At 34.8% G+C, this 5,046-nt stretch overlaps 1 pseudogene; it reads right to left on the reverse strand.

Moving 5' to 3' along the window:
- Window positions 1-2,167: 2,167 nt before the first annotated feature.
- LOC126724373 (germin-like protein subfamily 1 member 7) lies at window positions 2,168-3,129 on the reverse strand (annotated as a pseudogene).
- Window positions 3,130-5,046: the final 1,917 nt, after the last annotated feature.

Consider the following 5,046-nt stretch of genomic DNA (forward strand, 5'->3'; position numbering starts at 1 on the left):
GACTCAAAAATCAATCTAGCACACCTCCATTCCATGGTACACGTGTAAGTGTGTAACATTTTATATTGAGTTTGAATTATTATATAAACTAGTCGGAAACCCATGCAACGCACGGGAATTTACCTATTTATAATAGACTAAAATAATTTTATAAAATTTTAAATTAATTATGAAACTATACTATTGCGTGAATTGCTCCTATCTTTTTGAGTTACAATTTGATGAATAAGCCAAATTTAGACATTGAAAAAAAAAATATCTAAAAAGTTCTGATGTTAAAACGTTCGAAAGGGGAAAAAAAATAAGAAAATTTACTGGCACTGCCTAGAAATTATTGAAACAAAACAAAATATATATGACTACCAAATAGAGAAATATAAGAGAAAGATAGGTTACCTTCAAGAGAAAAATCCATAGTTATAACAGTTGAAATTTGCTAAACTGTTTCAAATATTGCAAAAAATTGAACCCAAAAATTTAGATGGTCAAACTTTCAAAAGACAATAAAATTAAAAATCAAAACATTCAGAACCTACAAATTATAAAAACAAAACAAAAAAAAAGTCATTATTGCGAGACAATTTCAGTAAGGATGGAAAGCTTCTCTAAGTTTTTTTAATCCAAGCCTTCCTAATTGATGAAAAATTTGGTTCAAACATTGTCGAACACTTTGAAGGTGCAAATAATATAGGCTTCCAACATAATCTTTAATTAATAAACAAAGAAGCATGACACCATAAGAGAAAACATAAGATAACATATAGTGCATATACCTTACTCCACAGCTGTGAGAAAATATCCACACAAAAGGAATTGAAAACTTGTACATACGTCTCCATAAGGTAAAGCTTAAGGTTATATAATCTAAAATAATATAGAATATAGCATCTTTGAATCACACAAAAAGTTAGCAAACTTACTACAATACTTGTAGTTATACTATATATTGTAAAGCACTACTCTATACAAAACAAAAGCAAAAAAAACTAATTCACAAAAAAGAGATAAAGCAATAGCAAGCGTACCAAAGAAATTGAAGCTTAGGGTTTTCTCTCTTAGTGGAGACGGATAGAGGAGATTGCTTTAGGATTTTCAAAAATTTTGTCTCTTATATATATATATATATATATAAAAGAGACTCATGTTAGGACTCTCTCACTATTTAGTTTTAAAAATTAAAATTTTTTTAAATTAAAATGATGATGTGGAAAATTGTGGGAGTTTCAAAAGCTTCGATTTTATATATATATATAGATTTGGAATTGTAGCATTTTTTTTTTCCAAATATAAGTATAATCTATATATTATTGAAACTTGAATTTTAATGTAATTTTGTGAATATTTAATTATTATCGTGTTTATTCCTTTCTTAAGGTCGATTTCTCTAATTTCTAATGCCTTTTTTTTGTATTTTTTAGTCCAAATTAAGGAGTTAGCCCAAGTAAAATAAAATTTCAAACTTTTCAACCCAAAAATTTAGAAAAAAATATGAATTATTGTGCCCAAAACTAAATCGGCAACCTACAAAAAGAATCAATTTGAGGCCCAATTATTCCAAAATGGATGAAAATGGTCCTAATTAGACCAAATGGTCCAAAATAGACTAAATGGACTGAATAGACCAAAGTGGACCAAATGAACTGAAACAGATCGAATGGACCAAAGTTAATCAAAATGCTAAGCTAATGTGACTTAACAGGAGCGTAACAACAAGAAATTTTAAGCTTCAACGTTTAGATATTATATGGATGTCCTTTCTTTTAATAATTTCAATGACAATATGCTAATGCCCTCTAAATAATTGTTTCCATTTGAAATTGATCGAAATGCAAAAATGTTTCTTCAATGTTACCACTAGGAATGTTTGACATAGAATAAGTGCTACTGAACCCTAAATTTGTCCTCCCATTTGTATAAATGAAACTAAAATTTCTATCTATTTTTAAATCAATTTTAAATTTGCTTATATTTAATAGTTAGATGCTTGTACTTTCAAACTTTATGGATCCAAGGTGTAATCAAGATTTATTCAAGCACTAATCGCACTACCTTTGCCATGACACAATGACACGCACAAAAGAATAATAGTAATAATAAGAAACCATTTTATTTGAAATATAAATATATATATATATATATATATATATATATATATATTTAAGGCATTACAGTAAGGGAAACCACGCAAACTTTATTCAAACTATCTAGCGGTTTGCCATCGTTGTTACATATACTTTTTTCCAAATTGTAGAATGACTAGAATTGTTTTTGAAGATAATCAACTACACTCTTCTCCAACTGGAAGGCCTTGATGAGAACATCAGGATTGATGGGAGGATTTGATCCGAAGACTGCGTTTGCTATGGTGATTACCCCAGGATTTTGACTGCTGAGACCAGAAAAGGCCAAAGCATTGGTCTCCCCTATGTTGAATTGGAAGTGAATGAGACCAATTGGGAATACAAAGACGTCTCCCTTGTTTAGAACTTTGGTGAAGAGTTTGTTTGGGTTGGATGTGACAAATCCAACTAAGAGAGTACCCTCTATGACTACCAAAAGCTCAGTACCGCGAGGGTGAGTGTGAGGAGGATTCAGGCCATATGGTGCAAAGTCAATGCGAGCCAAAGATATGCCTAGAGTGTTGAGACCTGGAAATTTGTTTACGTCCACAAGATTGACACTTGATCCAAGTTTACTTGCAGCTATGTTTCAGGAATATTGAGACCGCAGAAGAAAAAATCATTGGCTGTGACAGTTGCTGGGTCCTTGCAAAATTTTCCATTCACAAATACTACGCAAAGGAAAGCTTGTTATTGTCACAAATAAGACGGTTCTGTAACAATGGACAATAGCATGTCATGTAGGGGAAAAAAAAAAAAGAAATCTAATGCAGATGATATAGCCGTTAGGCATAATTTCATTAATGTGTAGAACTTCATTATAATGATCTCGAAAGAACTTGTAGATGGTGATAATACTACTACGTACTGCCAATAATAAGGAGAGTGCATGCATGTACATACCAGCAGAATCGGTGTTGTTAATTGCGACACAAAAGTCTTGCAGAGGACTAGGGTCATAAGCTGAAACAAGGGCGGTTGCCAAAATGGCCACAATTACAACTTTCATCATATTTGAAGTTCTTTCTTTCGCTGTGTAGTATTTTGCGTATTCTTGCTATGGTGAGGGATGGGAAACATTGCATATGGGAATGTCTATTTATTGAGAGGAGTCACTGAAGCAGTCCATGTTTTTCCACTAACGAAGCATATAACTTGGTAATTCTTCAACTACTACCATATTTTTTTATTTAATGGATGAACCATTCTTTAACCACTACTTGTCGTGCACTACATAGTTTGAAACCCAATCAAATGGGACCTCTTCAATGCCATTGTGCAGTTTTAATGTTGCTTTGGTCTAATCCACAAATAAACCTGAATTAATGTTGACTCTGTCCGGATCGTTGGTGAAATGTTCAGCAGTTGGGGATGTAAGGTTGAATTTAATCAACCATGTGTTGGCTTTATTCCATGACAAATTTGCTTGTAATATAGCACTTAGAAACCTTGTATTTAGGTGGGAATCATGTAAGGGTAGTATGCGAGAGAGTGTGAAGAAATGCTCAAGACAGTGCAGTGAAGCAGAGACTCGCGGCTAGGACTCGCGGGTGGCTCGCGGCTTGCAAGCCGCCAAAAGTTGCTCACGTGCAGAGCATGCAGGGGAGCTGAACAGTCACGCCACCTGGAGCACTACACAACAAAAATCCAGACTGGCCATTAAGTTAGCTCGCGACTTGAACTCGCGACTCAGTCAAGTCGCGAGGTCAAGTCGCCAGCCAGCCCTGTTTTTGGAAAAACTGACTCTTCGTATTCCATTCTCACACCAGTATAAATACCCCTCATTCCCACAAGATATGTGTGGCCATTCAGAAAGAAAAACCCTAAGAGAGGTTTCTTCAAAACACCCACCCAATTAGAGAGAGCTACTCATTCCTAGAGAAATCTTTGTAGTCTCTTCTCATTCCCTCTCTCATTGTCATACCTATTGAGAGGAGATTCCTATCCAAACACTACCCACACCCATTCAGAGTGTTGAGTGTTTTTGGAGCTTTGGGAAGCATTGGAAGATGCCAAGGATGGCGGATGCTACGGTCTAGTAGCGGAATCCGGTAAGCTAGAAAAGAAAAAGGTTCGGCGCAACCTCGTTGAAGCAAGAAGCTTAGAGGGCTTAGGTACATCGGGTAGATTAGGCTTGGAGGGTCTATTGCTGTTCATGTATCCCAACTACATTTTCTAGTGGATTATTGACCGCTTGGAGGGCGGCGGAGAGGTTTTACGCTGAGGGCTTCGGTTTCCTCTTCGATAACACATCGTGTGTTGTCCTTGTGTTTGCATCTCTCTTCCCTTTATCTTTGCCTTTTATTTTCTGCTGTGGATGTGATTTATAATTGGCTTAGATTGATTTCCAATTCTGTTTATAGCTTATGTTCATTTTCCGCACACTAGTTGTTTGTCATAAAGCTTGAATTGGTTATTTTGTATTTGGGGGTCTAAACGTTCAAGGGTGTTTATACACATATTTGAACTTTCATTTGGTATCAGAGCGGGTACACTTGTTGTGGTTTAAATACCTAAGTGTGATCCTTGACCCCTTGTGTTTATTTGCCATGGATTGTGCTTTGTATGCCTCTTTGCATGATTTGGTTGGTGATGAATGTAACATGCCACGTGTTTGTGAAAATGCCTCTATGAGTGTTAATCCTCATAAATGTGATGACATGTTATTTGAATCTATGGGTGTTGTTGACAAACTCTTGAAGAAAAATGCTAAGAAGTTTCAAAAGAATTTAAGCAAGTGATTTTGTGAAAAGGATGATTTGATTGCTAAGCTCAATGAATCCAACAAATTGGTTGTGAAATATAAAAAACTTGCTGAAAATTCTCTTGAAAAGCTAAAAGAGTTTGAATGTTTGAATATGGACTTGGATGCTAAACTTGTTTTGTCTAACAAACTTGTTGATGAGTTAAAATGTGAAAATGAATC

Source organism: Quercus robur, chromosome 1 (assembly GCF_932294415.1).
Source record: "Quercus robur chromosome 1, dhQueRobu3.1, whole genome shotgun sequence".
Classification (NCBI taxonomy): domain Eukaryota; kingdom Viridiplantae; phylum Streptophyta; class Magnoliopsida; order Fagales; family Fagaceae; genus Quercus; species Quercus robur.